Source organism: Neocloeon triangulifer, unplaced genomic scaffold (genome assembly GCF_031216515.1).
Source record: "Neocloeon triangulifer isolate White Clay Creek 2 clone unplaced genomic scaffold, ASM3121651v1 ptg000003l, whole genome shotgun sequence".
NCBI lineage: Eukaryota > Metazoa > Arthropoda > Insecta > Ephemeroptera > Baetidae > Neocloeon > Neocloeon triangulifer.
In genome coordinates this window covers 9,548,098-9,570,999 of record NW_026775546.1, presented here as the reverse complement: position 1 = coordinate 9,570,999, position 22,902 = coordinate 9,548,098, and the positions used below count along the sequence as shown (strand labels likewise).

General features: G+C 34.1%; 1 long non-coding RNA gene across 1 annotated transcript; it reads right to left on the bottom strand.

Annotated features, from left to right (window-relative positions):
• Positions 1-223: 223 nt before the first annotated feature.
• On the bottom strand, positions 224-7,024 carry LOC132192961 (uncharacterized). The gene is made up of 2 exons (XR_009441386.1): positions 6,444-7,024; positions 224-964 (listed from the first exon to the last, which is right to left on the bottom strand). It is a non-coding gene; the product is annotated as an uncharacterized LOC132192961 (long non-coding RNA).
• Positions 7,025-22,902: the final 15,878 nt, after the last annotated feature.

Below are 22,902 nucleotides of genomic sequence, written 5' to 3'. Positions count from 1 at the left end.
ATGTCATATAACTCATACAACTTTATTTTTTTTAAATTATTAAATTTTGAAGCAATTAATTTTTTTATTTTGGTTATGTTTATTTCTCAATAATAACTATGATAAAAAAATTCAAAAAGTTTTATTTATTATTACTAATTACTATTGCTTGAAAAGTCATTAAGCTGTTTATGCAGACAGCAGAAGAGGGTAATACAAATAAATTTAAATTAAACAAGTAGGCTTGCGGTGTATTTCTATTTTATTAAAAAATAAATTAAGGTCTGTTCAATTTAATTCTACGGCCTTTCATCTTACAATTACAATTTTTGTCAGAGTAAAATTGGAACCAGGAGTTATTATGCCAAAATATACAGAAATTATTTTTGTGTGATTTTGATCGACAATAACCAGACATGGTGCTCGTTTTACTCATTCTAAATAAATTAATTTGTAACTCAAAATTTGAATTTGACACAAAACATTCCATTTTCGTAATGAAGATTGCGATTTTCTGTTTGTCCCCGTTGGAAAAGTTCTGCTTTTCAGCTATCATCCTGTCATACATTGAATTTTTATTACATACAATAAGTGAACTCTACCCTGAAATGATTTTGTAATTCATTTCTTTTTTAATACATGTCTCTGATTGGAGTGGCGTACATATAATTTTTTTTTGTTTACATCAGATTTTTGCAACAGTTGGTAACTTACTAACATACGAATTTCCTCTTTCGGAAGAAGCTCATGATATATAAATCTTAAATCTGTCTCATAAATTAACTCTTTTTATTTTAATAGCTATTAAAGTTGGATTGGTTCTTCTCAAATTTGACCGTAAAAATTGATTTTTATTTTGAGAGGAATGGACGCTGGTGTCTTCTCCGAAATTTTGATCGCGGCGTGAACAAGGAATTTTGTGGCAATGTAGGCGCGTCGACTTTGCTATGCAGTCATCAGAACAATGTCCTTTTCGCACTGATATCTGAAACAAACAAAGAAAATATTAATTATAGAATAATTAAGCGTAATCATAAATAGTTCGATTACACAAGCGCAGACCAAAGTGAGATTTCAGCAAAAGAATAAAAACTGGGCGTGTGCTCGGAGGAATTCGGCCTTGAATATCGATTCGATAATCGGTACGGAGGTCGTTTATTAATTTTCCTCTCATTACGTACGTGCATGTGCGGCACCGAAGGCGACTGCATTCAACGATGGATCTTCTCTAATGATATAAAAATTTGCAGCTTTCACCGCTGCCAGAGGGCTTGTGTACAATGCATGGGTTTACAATAATCACTTTGACGATTAATTATTAATGAAAGGCACCTGAGCTAATTCAGTGTACACATCAAGGAAACGCTTTCGGCGAGATTAAAAGCGTCAGAAATTATTAATTGCCTTGTTTCAAACAAATAAACACGGCAGAACTTGATTTAAATGTGGATAAATCCGGAAAGTTTTATTTTTAATTTGAAAAAATTATCAAATTTATTTAAAGGACGATTATATTTTGCTTGATTTTTTTTTAAACTTTCGAAATTGGCAATCTAGAAGAATATTAGTCAGCACTTTGGTAATTCCTGGAGAAAGTGCATTATTTTGCTTTTTATTACGTGTATTTCTCTTTTGCTCTCGGAATCAGCTGCTATGACGTCAACCCGTAAATGTAATTAATGCATCTCGCTCTCGGCCAGCAGATTTCCTTTTGCTGCGCACACGTGGTGCGATGCGAATCGCAGCTGACTGATTTGAATGAAGTTGAAAAAGCAACGAGGAGTGTGCATAATGCGAGGGAGAGAGAGCAGAAGGCGCTAAATAGAGGAGGAATGCTACACCCAACTCGATAGCCTTGGCAGGCGTCTGGGTTCGCTTTTAGTACCACTGATTGTCTCGTCGGTATGCACGAAAAGTGCATCCTTGTAGCCCTTATTCAACAGGCGATGCGCAAAGTGCACACGTGCAGCTAAAGAGGCATGCGCGCCACATAAAAAAATTACACCGACGACAAAATAAAAGTTCACGATTTGCACAAAAAATAAAAAAGCAACTTATTCTTTAAAATTTGCAAAAATTAATATAGATAAATTTTGTTTGAATTTTATAATTGCAAATAAATAAATAATTAATTCAAAACCTATAAAAAAATTTTTTTTTAATAATAGTTCACAGAAAAATTATGAAGTAGCTGCTTTTTTTATTTTAGTTCAACGATAGAAGAATTTAAAATGATTTATGGCGTCGCATCCTTTGATCATTTCTGCCACCTTGACATTGTGAAATTAGGTCTGCCTACAAGGCCGTGAGGGTCCCTTGTTTTTCTAACAGTTTCGTCCGCGTGTAATACAGGGAGCTTTGCATTTTTATAGCACCCTCTAAGCACAAAAAAACCCACACCTTGCTAAGAGAGGCAACAAAAACAGGGCCTTCTCTTGCGGCATTGTAATTTTTTGTGTAAATAAACAACCTGTGATGGCATCATAAAATTTGAAATTTATTAATATTGGCTCTTAATTTAGATAATTTGAATACAGCTGTCAATTTCTGCATTTTCATGAAAGAGAATCAATTAAATTCAGAGTATTACAAGTGTAGCCTACATTATTTTTATTAATATAGGTCAGGCATTTTATCCAAGTCAAACAGCTTTTCAAAGGTATGTCGCTCTACCTTTTTCTCTGGAAAATCGTACGACCTGGATATAGTTTAATTTAATAAATTTCTTATAAAAATTATCAAATAAATATATTATGCAATTTTTTAAATTAATTAAGTAATGAATTATGACAAGTTTAAATAATTTTTTTACGGCTTGATTAAATTATTGATTTTTGTTAATGGACGCACGCACAAAGCGACTGATATCAGTAATGGGGAAATAACATGCCGCCTGACGTGCCTTCCTCTAAAAGGAAGATGAATTTTGATTTCGGCCGCCGGAAGTTGGCGCTCATTTCATTCACTCGCCGTTTGGCCGATTGCGAAATTTTTAGCCGGCGCAACCGAAAAAAATGCGTGTGGGTGCCGCAGGATGTTGGTCGCTTCCACTTGCTTGTTATTCTCAAAGAAAAACCCCACGCAATTATTATTTATCAATTATTTGAGAGAGTGAACAATTGCGCGGGGCCACGTCTTGTCGCGACGCTCACATCTGATTATATTTTAGCAGAGGAAGTGCTCTCGGAATCAAATCTCAATCTTCACTTTTTATTTTTGCGGCTGGAATTAATTTAAAATTGTGAATGGAAAAACGAGCGCATTGATAATAAATTCATATAAGAGGTGGCAAAAGCACCCTCGGGGCAAAAATATTTGAGCCAAATTTAGGACGCGGCCATGGAGAGGTTTGTACTGGTAGAATGTCCGGCCCAGCGAATTCCTCGTCAAATATTAATGTTTATGTTCTCCCCGCGTTGTGTTTTCCAGTCATGTTTTGTCTACCTGCCTCTCTTGCAAAATAATCCATAAAAAAAATAACGAAGAAAAATTCCTTATTATAATTTTCTTCTTTATAAACTTGAGAATTTAGTAATTGTTTTGTAATATTCTATTATAATCGCGAAATTTCGAGAGACACCCGATCTGATCTTTGTGAAAGTAGCCTATATAGTCCAGCAGCAGTTTGTAATGACCCAGTTATGGCAACCGCCGCCGGTCGGGCTGAATATTTGACACTTGTATGGGTGTATTATGCACTTTTGCACTTGGCTCGTTTACGTCTGGCAAGGACGGGCAGAGTTTCGCTCGGCTCTTTTCGCTTCTGCGCCTCCGACAGAGAGAGTGCAAGATTCGCGCATATCAGCTGCCGCTTTTTATGTTTATTTCACGGGCGTGGCTCTCGAAACTTGACTTTGCAAAACGGCTGCTACGTTGGCAGAAAGAAGGAGCTGTGAGATGTTCAATATAATTCCAGGATTGAAATTAAATCCTCAATTATTAAAGTTCAAATAAATTAAATCAATTGCTTATTTAAAAGACTAATAAAACTTCATTTAATTTGATCAAGAAACTTATTTATTTCTGTGTAAAAAATTATATTTTTTTCTTACTTTGAAATTAAAAAATCTTTAAGATTTCCAATAAAAATAATTAACTTTTTAAATAGAAAATTTAATAGATTTTTTAAATTTGGTTGTATTCATTAAATGCAGTGACCTTTTTCAGTTCAAAAGAATATTTTGAATAAAAACCATTTGAATTGCAACCAATCAAGTTTAATTGAACAAAGTTCAATGATGACGTGCCTGTTTAGCAGGTGCATATAAACACATTATTTTTCACGCCGTGGCCTTTTGCCGTGGAGAGGATATATAGAAACGTGAGCACCAGAAATGCTCACGATCGACATGCAAGCAGTCACGGACGGCATTAGGCTCCGTCCATATTTGACACAGGGCTTTTCAATCTGCCCGCCAAGTGTATACACACCGCGCGTCTTTTTCCAGATTGCTAATATATAAGCGCACTTGTGCGCAGAATAATAAAGAGAGGGAACAGTGAAGTGAGATCAAGAGCAGAACAGATCACATTGATGACGACAGAACTGACTGAGGTCAATGGTCGTCTGCGTTTTATTCAAGCTTCGCGCCTCACTCAGTTTATAATCGGCAGAGCCACTGACCACAGAGTGCAAAAACTTGAGTGATCCAAATTAATTTTTGTCAAACCCTCACTTTTTTTAAATAAAAGATTTGATGTAAAAGTAAATTTACAAAAATTTCCCTTTTTAAACTTTAATTTTTGCAAATTCCAGATTGATGGATGGATTGTTGTTGTTATTATTGTGGGGTATTATACAATTATTACTCTCTCTGCGAGGAAGATACCATCTGAGAAACACATTAGCTCGAGTCAATTACGACTTCACAGTCGGTGGCCGTCAACCGAATCAGCTGATCTCAACCGACCGTCTTCAAACTACACGTGGTTTGAGAGGCTCAGCGTAACACGAGCCAGCCAAGGTTCTTCGCTCTCGCTCGTCAGCTGAACCCAGCCACCCGTGAACATGCACACGAGTGCATGCATATTTGCTACGAGCAAATTCTCGCGATAATTTTTCAAGAGGAAGGGCACGGATCGCGTAGTTCAATATCAATCTATTTTATTGCTATAGGCAAAATATAAGAAATTTGAATTGAAATATTAATTTTAAATACTTTCGACTTGCAATAGTTATAAAGTAATACAGCATAATTTGTAATTTTAAGAACTTAAATTTTTGATTTAATTTAAATTTGGCAAATTTGATCTCATGATTGTAATTGAAAAAAGTATAAATTATTTTTATAAAGTTCAATATGCTGAATTTAAATTAATTTTGGGCTTTATCTTAATCAAAATTAAAGGCCGAATGTTGTAGTAGTTAATGTATTCAGCTCGCTCGCTGCTTGCGTGGCAATGACCCCGAGAATTGGGTTGCTGGCACGTAAATTAGGCAGGCAGTTTAGGCAGCAGCTGAAAATCACACAAAAGGCGTCCTTCCTGTGTTTTTAATACTTTTAATAACAGACGCATAACTATTTTGAGAAATGAGCTGCGTGTTTCCGAATATTTTATTGCTTTTTTTTAAAGATATTAAAAAACTGCATCGCTTCGTTTTTCGAATGATATATGCCCGAGGTGTAGCGAAAAATAATAGTTTGCGTGCGATAGAAACTAACACAAAGAGGCGGACGGCGCGCGATATTATTAATTAATTGCGCCAGCGAGAGTGAAAGGTGAACTCGGAGCTCTTCGCTCGGCAGACGAATCCAATCAAAAAACGCAAACGCGGCGCAATGGGAGGATGGATGGGGCCATTGGCTTTTAGCTTTCTTATTATAACTTATACTGCTGTAACAGCAGGACAGCGACCATAAACTTGCAAAATGGATAAAATATTAATAAAAGAACTTGAATCAAAATGACAAATTAGAAGTTAGCGATTGGCTGAAATTTTCAATAAAATTATATTTTCTTGTAATATTATTTTAAACTAGAATTCTCGCGAAATTTATCTATTTAAACTGGTATTTTTTATAATTTTTAATTTAATTCAAATTTATGTTTATGGTGAACTCAAGTTTAGAGAACGAAAAAAATTCAAATTTATTGATTAATTTCTATGAAAATTCAATTTCGGTGCCTAAAAAGTTGACACCGGCTGCTGTCAATGCAAGATGTACAATTCTCGCGCCGTCTCAGTCAGCAATGCAGAGTGTCAAACAAGCTAACAAACAAACACTCGCGAGCTTTGGGTGAACAACCTTATGGTACACATAACATACAGAGTGCACCATTATTTCCAGCTCGCTTGCTGCGACTGCCGACTTGGTTTGATCGGACGATAATAATTTTCGGAATCAAAAATAATTGAAAACAACCCCCAAAATACTTTCAAGTTTTTAGTTTGAAATCTCACATTTGGTCTGAACGTGAAAATGTTGCTAGCATAAAAATTTGTATAATTTTGGTTTACTGACCTGTTAGATAGAAGGTGTAGATGAGGGGATGGCACAGGGTGCGAGTGGTCCGTGCGTCCGCTGGCTATCACAGCAAGGGCGAGCCGCGCCTTTGTGTTGGACTTCCATCTCGTCTTGACCTTTTTGCAGAGTCTGAGGTGTCGCTGCCGCATCTCGCGCGGTCAGGGTCGGGCCGGCTCCCTAGTAAAGGCCCGTCGGGTCCAGGATCAGCATTTGCATCTTGCTCTCGTTTCTTTCTGTCTTTCTCGCGGATTAAAATTTAATTCAGTTTTTTTCTCTCTCGGTCGGAGGAGGATTGCTGAAGGTCGGACGGAGGTCTTCAGTAAAGGCCGGTGGGGTCCAGAGTGAGGATGTCCATGGTGATGAGAGAGAAGTTGGACAGGACAGCGAGAGGTGTGAGTGTGGAGATCAGGCAGGTTATAGGTGCAACCTGGAGCGAGTCACGGAACGGAGTGGCGCGGTGTAAGCAGGCAATAGTTCATTTAACCGGCCTAATTGTAAGTGAGGAGAAAGAGAGCAGTGCTGGAAAGAGTGGAAAGAGAGGCGAAGGGAGGGGCGGCCGCACTCTATAGTTCGGTCTCTCTCAGCTGCTCACTGAACAAATTGTTGCTTCCTCCTTCCTCATGAAGGATCGAGGGAGAGAACACCAGAATCGATGGTGGGGATGGCCAGGTAAAAATTGAACTTGGCAACACCCTAAAAGGACACACATGACCTTCCGCGTCAGTTTTCAAAACTCAAATTTTGGGAAATTAAAAAAGAAATTGGTTAGTAATAATGCAATTAAAAAATAATCAACTTTCACAACAACACTAACAATAAATCTGATTTTTTTTATTAAATTTATGTAAAGAGAATGTAATTAATTGAGAAATAGAGAATCAGGATTTTCCTCGATTAAACTGGAAAGTCTGCAGTTGTCCAAAGTGATTGTTCTTGATCACGTGTGACGTTATTTATTATTATATTGCACAGCAAAAAATGTGAGCAATGCCCCTTCTTGGCCTTGTCTATGCCTCCATTCATGAGCTTCCTCTTCTTGTAGAATTTAATTGAGATAATTAAACTTATATTAGCGTCAATCAGCATAAAATAAATTTAAATATTTTAGTAATCAAACACTTATAATCCGTAATATAAACAACATTTAACTAAGCTCGCATAAAATGCACATTTTGAACTCAAATTTGGTGGTCATTCATATTCAGATTCAAAGAAGTTGACGCTGTGCGCTCTATTTCATTTTTTTAGATCAGTGAACAAAATTTGTGACTATTTCCCCATTAATAAAATTTCACCAAAATTCCTTTTTTTAATAAAAAAAATATTCAAGGAAATTTTTTAATGTTTTAACCGTTTTTAACCACAAGACACATTTCTCTGCCAAAATTCATCTTCCATGCATTCAAAAGCACAAATTGTATCGAAAGAAATAAAATTAACAAAAAATATTAGCTCAGGAGATTGAATAATGTAATTAATTACTGATTGTGAGCTTGAGCCCAAATTCTAATTCACATTTTGTTTATACAAATAAAACTTTTTACAAGTGAGCAATGTAACGTGTTTTTTTTTAAATATAATTAGCCCAACATTTTCTAGTTGAACTATCGTGACGATAATTCCCTTAAAATAATGTCACATGATTCACAAAGAAGGCAATTAAAACAAAATTGTTAATTTTTGTCTTTTTATTAAAATTTTAAATTGTAATTCCCAAGGTTCCACAGCTTTAAACTTGATTAAGTTTTTTCGGCCCATACAATTATAACATGCCATTTTTTTAATCTTTTAGAGACGAATTAATATAATATTTATTCTGCCGGGTGATTTTGCTCCTAACTATTAAATGTTTATAGAATATCTCAATCATCTATAGATTACATTGACCATTTTGTCTCCAAGCTCCAAGCGAGACAATAGATAATTATTTGACTCTTAACACAGATTTTTGACGAGGAAAGATAAAAAAGATAGTTTTATTACTTTTATGAATGGTATGGGGGAAACATTTGATTCAATAAAATGTTTAACCAAAAATAACTTCCATGTATTACAAAGGTGAAACTATGTGTTATATTTTTTGCCGATGCCATCATAAATCAGAGAAATACATACACACATTTGAGAGAAAACGCTCTCCCGAAAAAAAGGCATGAATAATGTGGGCAGAAACGAGCGTATCATGTCCGCATGTGTGTGTGTCGCTTTATTGTTTATTCTCCCCGGCCACTGCTTTTCGCAAGTTTGTTGACCTATGGCCCAGATTCCGTCGTACGTTTTTGTCGATCTAAAAAAAAGGCACAGCAAGCGATGCAGGATCGAATTTTGGACGGGTGCTGGATCGGCTGCAGGTAAAGTTGGAAAAAAGCATGTGAAATAAAAGGAGTCGGTCGGTCGGCGGAGAGGAGCGCGCGAGAGAAGAACTTGAGCGAACAAACGCGAGCGTTCACCTTTTACCCTACTGAGCGATTCGTGAGCTTACCTCGCGCGCTGCTCATTCACGCCTCTGACTGAGTAGCTTTTTGCCACGACTACTTGTCAAGTTCATGCCATACGTTAGTACACACATGCACACTGCTTACATGCATTTAATGTATGCAAGCGCACACACAACAAACAGCCGCGACGACAATATAAAGCGCTACTTATGGCATTCGCTAAAAATATTATATACTCACCATTTTTATTGCCAAGTTCAAAGTCAAACCATAGAGACGCTCTATAAATAAGACTATAAATCAACTGAATTGTCAGAAATTTACAATTAATTTAATTTAAATTTTAAATTTAGTTTATTGTATTTTTATATTGATATTTTTTAACGTACATGAATAAATAAAATAGGACAAATTGAAGATTGGTTAATTAAAAGAAAATGAAAAAAATGACACGTGCCAAATTCAAGCACATAAGTTATTTTTTAGTTATTTCTCTACTCTCATTGCAAATTAAAAAATTTCAATATATTAAGATCATATTACAAATAAATAAGAATTAATTATGAATTGGATGAAAATACTATATCAAATAAGGGAAATGGTTAAAAAAGGATCTAGTAATTAAATTATTTTAAACTGTATAAAATATGTCATGGTATGGGATTAAGCTTACAAACAGCCCAATTCATTTAAATTATGCTTTTTTTCAATTAGCAAAAGTTTGTGTGCCAATATTTCCAATAAGATGCATAAATGAGATTAATTAAGGAACTGATGTTTCGTTATGGAATTTTTCAAACGATTCATTATCATGTATTTTAGTTTCATGAAGTAAAGGGAAAAAGTTTTTTTATGCATGAAAAATTGTATTATTATTAATTAGAATTGAATTAAATGTTTTAAAATTTTGATCCAACTTGACACAAAATTAATGTTCTCATCAATCTTTTTATTGCATAGTGGAACCTTGAAAATTTTGTATCGGTATAACTATTATTTTAAGATTTGAAACCTCTTTAGAAAGTTCTGATTTTGTTAAGTTCTACTCAAGTCTTTTTGCTATGAAACATAAACATTTATAGTAAAAAATGGACTCCATATCCAATATAGACTTCCTGCATTTGACACCAATTGCTATCCAGTTGATATTAATTAAAATTAACTGCCAATAAATGTAAAATAATTTGACTGCAAATATTCTTCGTATTTTCAAAAGTCAAGGGGAGACTTTGTGTTGCATTCAAATTTGGTGTTCTTGCGTTTTTTATGGGGGCAAATACAAAGATCCGCATTTATTATACATTTTGACCATTATTTATAAACATATGGTTTTAATTTGTGTGCGCATTCTCTGCGGATTAATAAGTGCGTAGAAAATTTCAATTTTTTGCAGTGCTGTCAAAATAAACCGGCTCTTTGTGTTGGCGTCTTCAGCATACAGAGTACTTTTTTCTCCAAAACACAAGAGAGCCGCTGCTGTTCACAATAAAAGCCAGGCGTGCTGGAGCCAAAGTGGCCAGCGGAGGAATAAAATAGCCGTGGAGACTGCTGTCTTCCTGGTTCTCACTGACAATGCACAAGCAGCTTTTCTATTCATCCAACGTCAACGCCGATTGGCACATGCATGGCAGCATTGATCAAAAGCTACCTAGGAGCAAAAAGTGCAAATTGATTCACTCTACTGTAAGGGTCTTGCAAGTTTTCCGAGACTGGAGAGAAATTTTTAAAAAGAGAGAATTAAAATAAAATTCAATTATTATTCAATAATCAATCAATATCAATGTTTAAATTAAGATTTTCAAACTATAGAACTCGTTTTTTTTTACAAGTAAGTTATTTATTTACTTTTGGACAAATATGAATTTGTGATTAATTACAAAATCTTTGCCAATTCCATGATTCCTTAGCAATTTACAGTTTTTAGTTGCACAGTGTCTTTTTTAGTAAACAATTAATGAACATTCCTTCAGTGCAATCAAATAGCAAAATATTTCAGTCATTGATAGACGTAAAGTGCGTAAACCCCACATGTAAACTTTCTGCTCGAATGTAAAGCAAGCGTGTCGTTAATTTTCAAAACGATTTTTGGAGTTTTCGGAGCGTTTATTTCTGAAAATGTTGGCAGGTCGACGACCTGTTGGTGCGCTGGTCCTCTCGGCTCTGTGCACGCTCGTTCACCAAACCGGCACTGGCTCAAGCTTAAAAAGCATGGAGCTCACACTTATTTCATGGTTAAAAATAGATAAAACAAATTTGATTTTTTTTTATTGCTTCAAATTATAATGCAGCAATTTAAAACTTATTCTAAGCAATATTTATTTATTATTTTACATATTATCTGGGTAATAACGAACAAATAACAACTGAACATTTTTTTTAGTGAAAAATATTTTGAATGGATTTTCAAGAAGAGGTAATTAAAAATTTGAAACCGAACGCCGCGTTTTAAACACTTTTAGCACCAAAAATGGAGGCATAGATTGCCTTTTCCAATATTTGTGACGAGCCCAGCGATAAAGGGTCAACGAACCAAAAATCTTTGTTGGTGCTTACACGACTACTCGTTGCCCAGCACACAGAAATAGAGGCAGGGCTTTTAACAACGTGAGGCATTTCAAAAGTTACGACATGTTTCGTGAATTCTTTCTTCGGCTATACTCAAATTAAAAAATTAAATGTTTCTGATCCAAGTAAAATTTTGTGGAAGTTTGTTTAGTAAGCAGGGTCATTTATGTCTGATCATTTTGCACCCATAAATGCTAAATAATGAGTGGTAGAAGAAAAAAAATACTTAAAATAATTAAATTTGGAAAAAAATACATACTTTAGCAATGAACACAGTTAAAAGACAATTTGGCTTTGGCTTGTTGCTTGTTATAACTAAAAATTATGAAAGCAGAAACTTAAGAAGAGTAAAAATGGAAGAAATTCGATTATTAAATTTTTAAACTTATAATATTATCTTGAAGTAAATTTCAAATTTTGATGTTCAAAATTTGATTAATCTTGTAGTTTTTTATTTCATTTTTAATGAAATGAAATTAGATGATTAAAAAGCAACTTTTTTTAACTTATTTTCAAGTTTTTGATTGAAATTTTGGAAAAAAACTGATTTAAAATCCTCATTTTCTATTGCTAGTAAAGGTAATATGTAGAAATTTTATTAAAAAATTAGTTACGCTATCCAGTATTTTTTGTGGCATGGTTTTTTTTACCGATGTTTTTTTTTAATTTACTCCCTACAGGATATTTGCAAGAGGTTGGCTTCCTCATTCCACCGCGTCCCTTGGCATAGTTAATAGAACTTTTGATGCCCTCCTCTCACGCTTCCAGGAGCAGTTAAAATGAGATGCGGTGCCGCGTCTTTAAAGGAGCAAATGAATGTATAACGGGAACAGTACCCTCGCATCCTCATCTACAACTATAATAATGAATAAAAAAATATTTAAACAGCCTCCTGTTGTCTGCTGCCGGCCCAAAACGAAAAGTGGAGATAAAAAAACGTATTGAGAGGAGCAGGAGATGCTGCGCGCTGCATTTCCTGCGGAGGCGAGCTGCTGCGTGGATAATAAAAAGAACTCAAAAAACTTCCCATCATTATTATCTAATGGAAAAAATCTAAGAGGGGTGAATGAACCCAAAAAAGCTGGTGTTCTCACAACCTTTTTCTTCGTTCTCAACCCACGTTTTCGATTGTTTGTTGAGGTAGGTTCGTTTTTCTATATGTGAAAGAGAGGCCTAGCCCATTTTTTAATAATAAAGAGAAGAAAAAACGACTCTCGTAATAAATATTGATGCGGGTTTGTGTTGAGGAAGCGGCCCGGCTCTCCTCTAGTTATTTCATCTCAAGTAGGGGCGAGGCTGTTGGCATTAATATTATACCATTTCTCAGTCTATTCTTCACTATAGTAGGCCAGAAATTTTAGCAGATACGTCCGCGTGGTCCAATTACAGGTATAGAAATATCGCCGAAGACGAAATTGGTTGAATCCAAACATGTCTATGGAAGAGATAAATCAGTAGGATCAAGGATTTTTATTAACAGAGGTTCTTCTAAAAAATAAACAATTCTGGAGCATTTCCTTGGAAAATAATTAAAATTTTTGGTAAAAATTTGATACCTGTTCATTTTCGCAAGTTAAAAAATTAGTTTCAAAGCATAAATATACCAAATTTTATTTATTTTTGGCTTTTTTTGCAAAACATTTCTACTTCAGTCCTGCTTTTTAATTTTTAGTTAAACTGGATATAAAAAATTCAGTGATATATAATTTTTGTGAGGAAACAATTATAATTTTGATATTTATAAATAAATTATTTAATGATTTAGTGTTAAATAATGGATTTTGTTTTGCTTTCCATTTTAATCTTATTTTTAATGGAAATTGTGCAGTTATTAAATTTTTATTGCTTTGTTTAGAAAGTTTGATAAGCGAAATCATGAATTATTTTAAATTTTTAAGCAACTGATCATACAATAACTAAAATTCACTTCCTTTGCAGCAAATTCTTTGAACTTTAAGGATTGGCATGACACGATTTGCAGGTTCACGGCTTTCATCATTGCACTGTTAATTTTCATGAAGTACGAACGAAAGATGCGCGGCTGTCAACTGTGTGGTCAACCTTGTGACTTAATAATATACTCAAAGGATATAAATTATGTCCTCAAGAAATGACTTTTTCTTTGATATTTTATGCTCACTGCTTTTCTAACAAAAAACGTGAGGTTCTGAAATTTTTTTGCTTTACAGGAAACTAATAAAATAGCTTTTGAAATGCAGCAGGTTTTTCTGAAACTATAACCAAACTAAATTTTAAATTAACTTGATCGCGGGCAGTTATTAAATATGAAGAACTCAAGAGGCAAAAGTTTTAAATATATTCTGTTTAAAATTTGTTATAAATTACTTTAACTTGAATTACTTATCTAGGTATTTATAATATTGTATTATATTTATTTATTTTTTCCTCCAAAAGCCCACGCGCTTTCTGTATCGCATTTTTAATCTTTTTGTACAAGAGTTGGATAAAATAAATTATGCACATCATTTTTATTGCATTTATATTGTCATTTTCTACTAAATTTACTATTTTTGCATTTTATGAATGGTGTTTATTCATTTTATTGGCCATATCATATATTTAATTTCAAGCAAATTTCTTTTTTCTTGAAAGAGCCCTGTGCATTTATTTATTCCGGAGTCACGTGCATTCTGGTACGCTAATAAATCAACAAAAGATTCGAGGGTTGCGAGCACATACACTATTTTTCTTCTCGGTCGCGGTCGACCCTGAATTCCTGTCTTCTTTCTTTCATTTCGCTGCTTGCTTTGTGTTGGGTGCTGGTGTTGAAAGGCATTAAAAGGGAGGTGCGCGCGTACATCATGCATATTATAATAATGCAGCGCGCGAGTAAAAAAGGCATAGATAATTTGTAACCTCGCGTTCAATACCCTCTCTCACCTGCGGCATAATTAACAAATAACGCACCTCCCATTCATCCGAAATTTGCTCCACCTGACACACGACGAATAATTATGACCCAAAGGACTGGGTCAATTTTTTCTTTCTTTACAAAGGCGTGCGACTATGAAAGGGGTTCGAACGCACAAAGCACGCGTTTGGGATTTGCATGGAGAAAAAATAATGCACGCGGCAGCCCCAGAGGTGTGGGTCAGTGGGGCTGAAAAGGGCATTCACCACGCACTACCTCTCACAATTAGTCCGTTCAAGGTCAATTATGTTCGATAAAAACGCCGGGCAAACGATTTGTCAAATTATTTTCGCTCCCTCTCGTCTTTTTCTCTTCTTTAAACTTTTTTAGCTCCTTTTTTAATTCAGGATGTGCGATGCTTCTAGAATGACGACCTGGGCTACGTGAACCAGGAAAAACACCGCGACGAGGATGCGGCCAGACTGTGCGCGAGCTGACCCACTTTTCTCAGTTCGTTTTTGTCTGTGACGCACAACATCTCTCGTTTCTCATTTGAGCAGAGTCAGGTGCTCGACGGAGAAAAATTTTCCCCATATTTCAGCTCGTCTCGCCGCGTATAATGATCGGCATGGCAAAAAATATAAGTGAGATGATGATGCACTAATGATGGTCTTTTATTGCGAGGAAATTTACACGTACATTATATACAGGAGGATTTCTACTCCATTTAGTCATCATAACAGACACTTTCTTAAGTGCGCAATTTTTTGCTGACTTTGTCAGATGTATTTGCCTTTTTTTTAAATTTGATAGATTAAACCAATGATCCAGTGTGGTCCAGTGATTAAGATTCAAACTATTTTGGGTTTTTTAACTTCATATTATTCTTTTAATATTGCAAGATGCTAAATTTAATATTCAAATTAGTTTATTGCTTTTTAGGGTTTGTTTCTTAATTTTAATTTAACTACATAAAAGATTGATCTTAACAAGCCTTTTCTTGTAAAGACTTTGTATCTATTTACTTTGTCTCATTATTATTAACAGTCATTAATATTCATGCTGATTTTTCCTCAATTAAATGTAATTTGTAGATAATATTTCTTTCATCTGGCAGGCTTTGAGAAGTATATATTGAGGATTGACATTAATCACAGCATTAAAGAGTGAGTCATTAAGAAATAACCACCGAAGAATAGTTATGAAATTTCTCTTTCTGTTCTGACTGAGATTTTTAAAACTCAAAATTTGCTAAAAAAAAACTTCAATACTTTGCCTTCAATATAAAACCAGTAAAAGGTATGGTTCATGTAAAAATTTTTCCTCATTCTTCTCTCAAGTGTCGCCACACTTGACAATATATTGTCCTTTAGGGTGGCGTGGCGAATTTGGGGTTGCAGAAATGGAAGCACGGCCAGTCGCGGTCCGGCATTGTCCGAGCGGGTGCTGTTCCCGTTAGACGCGGCGGCGTTTTTCTCACGCTCAAAAGGTGGAGAATTCCTTTATTTGGTTACCAATACCGGTGTTCTTTCTTTATTTCTTTCTCCTGTTCAATTTTTTGGCGCGTCTCTTATGCCCCATAAAGAGACGCAGTTATGCTTCCTGGTTTCTTTCTCTCTTTCTTTTATGAAAGAATAATGAACGTCAAAGTGAGTGTAGGTGAGATGGTTTCCTACCTGGGGGTCCGGCCGTTGATAATCAATTCACCCTGAATAGATGAGAAACATTGGTGAACTAGCCTGTGTGTGGCTGCTTGGGTGACAGGCCATTCATATTTATTAACTTGCCCGCGCTTCATCCGACCAGGGTTGAGGATTGAAACTGCGCACATTTTGTACCAGTTCAGAAGTTTCCATTGGCACGGATCTGTGTAAATTTTGACAACATCATGGACTTTAATTATATAGATGTAAATTTTCCATCCATAAAATTTAAAATCTTGAATTGTTCAAGAAACATTTATATTTCCAGAAAGTTCAAAAAAGAAAGCTTTACCCTCAATTTTCTGTTTATGTATTTGTGAATTTTCTAGAAAATATCCTGTGCCTATTTTACAGAGAACTTTCCAATCTTAATAAAACTTTTTTTAATTTCAAATGAAAAGAGAGCTTTAAAAAAAGTGTAATTCTTTTTAATTTACTAGAATCAATTTCTAATTACAATTTCATTTAACTTGAAAAAATTAAATAAAAAAAAGAACGTGCGGAAAAAGATTTTTACTTTTGCCTTTTTGAGCCTAAATAGCCGCTATTCTGAATAAACAAGTGGCATTTTCGACAATAGCGTACTTCATCCATTATTAATACCCTCCATGTTTTATTTTAATTGAAGTCACGTGAGACGTCTGTCTAGCTCTCTCATTGAATTTCCGGGAGCTCGTTTTGAATTTCAACGGTGCATTTGCCACTGTAAGTCCAAAAATAGGACTGCGACCGAACCTGACGGCCTGTCAACGACAAAAAACAATCAGAGTGACGAGAGATAGAAGTGATCGGTTTAAAATCAAGCCCGTTATGATGACCTAGAGTGCAAGCGATCCCTCCATACGTCTCTTCCAAGTCTTCCAGGTGATAGTCTGTGAAGTGATCATGCACGTATGCCATGTTCGAGTGCGCAAAATGCTTGTTTTCATTTGTCGGACATGCTGCCGCCGATCAGAGAATAACTGCGATTAGACGTGCGGACATACTAGAGTGCGTTACGCAATTCGCTGTAACTACGAGGATTTTTTTAACTTTCTCAATAATTTAATTTTTTTTAAGAAATGGCGAAGGTGATAAATTAAAGCGATTGCCAAAAATTGCAATATGAAAAATTAGTTAAAATTATTCAATAAAGCTTACAGTAAAAAGGTTCAGGAATTTAAATTTCACTTTGCTTTAAAGCTACGATTTGCAACTTATTAATCCAACTGCGTTAAAAATATAAATTATGAGAGTTAAAAGTTAAAATCAATCAATGCTTTACAACCATAAAATTATTATAATACAAAATAAAATTACCTTGAATTTTTTAAATGTATCATTTTAAACTGGAGAAATCTTCCAGATCAATTTTTTATGAAAAAAAATGAAGTTAATTTGCTTCGAAATTCTGAATGTCCATGGATAAATATGATAATAATTTTGTCATTCTGATTTAAAATAAGTGAGTCGCTTTAAAATTTTACAATGCGCTCTCATGAAAAAAAATTGTCTTTTTTATCTAAAGTTTTTTTTCTATATATACGTTCTTTTAAATTTCTTGACTATTTTGAGACTTCACGACAGATTTTCTTTTTGAAAGACATAAAAAATAAGAAAACATTAAAGTAATTGTTTTCTATTGTTGTTAACTAGCTAATTTTATATTCTTGCTAGTTTGTATTTTATTTAAATTTTATTTATTAATTGATTTAATATTTTAAACTATTTTTTTATTCAATTATAAATATTAAATAATTAATATTTTTTTAGATAAAAGTCATTTTAGAACAATATTTCGCGTCTTTCAAACGAAATAAACTATAAAATATATTTTTTAAATTTTTTATATAGGATGCTTCATTCATTGCAAAAGGAATTTTATTGAAAAACATTTTGCTGGTCTTGCAACGGGTTGTGGATTTTATTGGGAAATTCTATTCAGAAACGTTATGTTAAAAATATATAGTCTCAGGAATAAACTAGGGAGGGAAATATATTGAAAAAATGTACTTCTTTTAGAATGCTATTAATTTGGTTTTGTGAGTTTGAAAGTTTCTTTTTCTTTTATTTTTATCTCTTTTGCGCATTATTATTTGTTAGCCTAGAAAGGAATTGAACGAAAATTGCACTTATTGGTACAAGTGTGTAATTACAAGCGTGGGTGGAACAGCTGGCGTGTACTTGTTTCGCTCGATATAAATGTGAATCAATTAGCCAACCGAATCAACTGCACCGCGTGCTCTGACAAGTACCATTTTATCTTTCGAAATCACGCGTCCGACGGTGCATACAACACAAAAAAGACAGAGCAGACTTATCTGATTTTCGTAAAATCTCATTTATAATAATCTTGGTGTAGCCCAGCCGATGACACGGCCGTAAAAAAAGCTCTCTTCTGGTGCGTTGGCAGAGAGAAAGAGCGGGTTGAATAAAACAACACTTGAGGCTGGCGGGAGGAGGATGAGGAGGAGGAAGGACGATCCTTCACCTTTCTGCTGCCACGCCGCGCCGCATGTACAAAGCACGTCACTCTTTCAAACACGTGGTCTGTGTAAACGAGTACAGGCAATCCATATTAGAAAAGCAAGCAAGCATATGGACATAGTGCAGGCAAAAGCACGACTCACCTGCAGGGCTGTGCCCCCACAAGTTCGATGAAACTTAAAATAAAAAATATAAATATATTTGAATTCAAATTTGTGATCCATTACAAATATACAAACGCTTTTCACTTTTTTGGAGTTTTAATTCATAATGTAAGATTTTATTTATTAAATATTGAAGTTTTAATAATATTTTTTTTAGTTTCCTAAATAGAAAAGACCATGATCACTGCATTGATGTTTAAAATTCAAATTCTGAAATTGTTCAATGTATAAAAAATTACTGGAAAAAATTATTGTAATTATTACCTAATATTTTTGTCAAATTCTGATTAGAAACTGGAGGAATATATATCTGGATTTTATTTTTAAAAAAAAATCGAGCAATGCAGCTTTTTTAGAAAATACACTGATTTTTATCTTTGGATTTAAAACTATAAATATAAATTGTTTTTAATTACCATATTTTATGTCAATTAATCCGGTTCAAAAATTTTAAACTGTGCAAACTTTAAGTTATTTGATAGGTTTAAAATTTATTTATTTCTATCCCTTGGAATTGGCCAACGAATTTATATAAAATTTTTAAATCTTCAAGTTTGAGTTGAATTTTGTTGATAATTTACGGTCACTTTGGAGAGTACATTTGAAATGAATGCAAAGTGCCTGGTAACAAAAACCAAGTTCTGAAAGCTATAGGAGGCATTGAAGGCAAGCAGCGCCTCGGAGAGATGGGCGGGTGAGGCGGGCCAGGAACCAAAATTCCAGCTCTGGTTGTTGAACTCTTTCCTCGCCAGCAGTTTATACAATGCCTCGCGCGCCCGCAAAGAGCACCGGCAAGAAGCAAGTGTGGAGAATAAACACACACATCGTGCGCCTCTTTGAAATTCAGTTTTTAATGCACACGCCAGCCGGGTCGAAACTAATTTTCTGAAATTTATACTTGGGCGTGTGTTAGTGCGTGGGTCGCCCACCAAAACAAAGACGAGATCATTTAACCACTTTGGCCGACAGTGAACCCGCGCGTTTTCCACTTCCTGGATTTCTCACCAAAACCAGTTTTTCGTTTTTATATTCCTTTTTTTTCTAAAGCGTGATTTTGACTGGGAAATTTTTTTAATTGGGAGGAAATTCTTACCAGCCGTATAAGAAAATTTGTTAGTGAATTTTTATATTACATTGCAAATATATTTTATTATTAAGTCGAAATGATGAAATATGAATGAAGTAAAATAATTTTAAACACAAAGATTAAGGAAAAAGCTTATATTATTTATATTTTAAATCTTTCCTAACAAAGTTGAACTTTTTCAAGCATTTGTTTTCTTTTCTTACAATTTGACGAGCATTGCAATTTTTTTAAAGGTGTAGAAAAATCCTTCATATCGCTAAATATAAATTTTGATCAAAATATTGTATCTGATTTGTTTTGATTTTGGCAATTATTTGTAGACCATCTAAAAATTTCCCTTTGTTCCACTTTTTAATCATTAAATTTTTGCACGGAAAAGTCTTTCGCATAAAGTAGTCATTATGTAAAATTTTTATTTTCAAATTCTTCTGAAGATGAATGAAATTAAAGACATTTATGTTTTATTATTTATAAAATCTAGTATAAAAATTAAATGTATTGTTTTCCTAAAAGATGATCTAAAACCTGCAATAAATTTCAAAAAAATCGGTTTAAATATTTTCTATTGACTGTAATTTGATTGAAATTATATAATCATTGTTAAAATGTACACGACGTAAATGTAGAGAATATTATGGCCAGAGGTCTATTCTCAAACGAGTGGCCCGTGGAGATGTGAACGCGCGCGTCTGAGCTGCCCATCTGAAAACCTTCTTCCTCATAGCAACAAAATAGACAAAAAGCAGACGGACGGACGCCATGGAAGGGACAAAAGAGCGGCTCACGATGGATCACACTGAGGTTCAACGGCCTCTTTGTTGACTCAATCAGATTGTTGAGTCAATGAATCAAGTGGCTTATATTGGTCGCCGAGTCGCCACTTGGTTGGTTTTTCCTGCGCCTTTTTTCGCCGCGATTCGCCGTCGCTGGGCTGCGCGATCCTCAGTCCGCGAACAACCTCTCGCATCGGCTCAGGTGTGAATTGGCCTACTTTTGGCGAATCACGCGCCACCAGGAACGGCCAGACGCCAACTCATCGACTGACAAAACGATGTGTAATTTCTTATAAATTGCCGCAATCTTTGTATTTTCCTAATTATTTTATCAAGTTACGTTATTTAACAGTTAACTAATTTAATTAATGCGTTTCAGATAAATTATGTTGCTAATTACTGATTTTCCGGGTCGAAACTTGATTTTTTTTTTAAATCCCCGGTTTTGGTTCTGTTTAAAAATGTAATCCTCTATAGTTAAAAAAAAATTAATTTTTAAAATAAATTTTCCTGCATCATATAATTTCACGATGATCCTTAAATTCTTCTGAATAAAACTCTTCAGCGCTTTTGCTATATAATCTGAAAGAAATTGGAAAAATTTCACATTGTAGCGCAATAGCCATAATAAAGTTAATCTTGTCATAAGTTTAGTTGATTTTTTTCCATTTTTTCATTTGCCAATAATTGCAAATTTTAAAATGGTAAGGTAAATGCACAAAATACATATAAATTAAGGAAATCTTAATTAATAAATTAAGATATTTTAATGTTTTTTCTTGTAAAATTTATTAAATTGTTGTTTTAACTCATTTTAAGTGTATGTTTTTTAGGAGAGCAGATGTAAAATTGTTAAACAATTATTGATAATTGCAAAATGTAAATTTATCTCAAAATCAACAATGAGCTTTTTGGTATTAAAAATGCATTCAATTCTTAACCTAAAATAATCAATTATAATAAAATTAAGGAAAAATCTGTTTAATTTTAATATAAATTAATTTATTATTATTATAATTACCTAATCTTTTAATTTTCAAAGCCAATATTACATCGATATGATTCACAATTTAAAATTCGTCAAGGGCCTCTTTCAACATGCAGTCTCAGATTACTCTGTTTGAGATAAATAAACCGCGGTGGTTGCAAACTATACCCCACACAGCCAGATTTCAGCCGCAGCTTTCGATCTGCCGAAAACATCTCTCATTCTTTCTTATTTATGAATTTTTCGAGTGGACCGCAAAATCTATTTTTGAGGTCAGATGAAATGTCATCTGCGTCCAGCAGCAGCGAGAAATGTGTTGCCATTGTGATATGATTATTGTCCAGTCGAGAGTGTTTAGATGTTTACGAAAAAGAGCAATATGCACGCGCCCGACACTTTTATGGTCTTTTAATGGCAGCAGTTTTCTTCCTATTGTCGCGTGGTCTGCCGCTGGTCAGCGACGAGAGATGCACAAAGAAAGATGCAGCAGTCCATTCCGCGTGTCCTCACTCACACGTACTCACAGGTGTGTGTTGTGTACCCTTCAAACTGCACGCGCGTGATGCTTTTTCAATTGACCGTGAGGACTGCACACGCACAGTGGGTGGCTCTCGATTAAAATCTACGCTATCGGTTTTCGACTGTATAATATTAAAGGCCGTGATTAGATGTGATCGGAGATGGAGAGAAAATTGGCTGGTCTATAATTATAAAAATAAAGAAAAAATGATGATGGCTTAAATGGGTTTTAAAAGCCATCATAAAAGCTATAATCGATGTTACTAAATTCATTATTTATGGCATCTGTGCCAATTTAAAGCAATCATTCTTCTTTTATTACAAATATAGAATTTCAAAGAACAATAAATTTATTTTATTCTAGGCCTCTAAAACATAACAAATTTTTTTCTCTTTAATCTTCTTCATAGGAATTAAATTAATTTTAGTGCACATTTTGAATGAATTATTTTGCTAGCAAATTTTATTCGTAAATTGATGACAGTCGGTTTTCCATGACTCAAAAAGCTTTTAAGGAATCAAAAAGGAAGGAAAGTAGTTAATAGTTTTTATTTAAAGCTAAGAAAGATCTAATTTTAGAAGATTTTTAGAATTAAGACGAAAAATGAGTCCAAATATTACTTTAGAAGTAAAAATTTAATATTCAGATAAAAGTGGTTAGTGAAAAAAAGAACAATTTTCATCTGGCAACTTATAAATTTCCATCAGCTCCACATTTGACCATAGTATAGATTTTTTCTGGTTACTAATTTGAATTTTTTTACCCTTTTCAATTTTTGCAAAAATATTGCATTGTTTGAAAAACCCCTTATTACATAAGTATGAAAAAAAATATTAATATTTCATTCAGTCAGATATTTTTAGCTTTCATCCAAGATTAT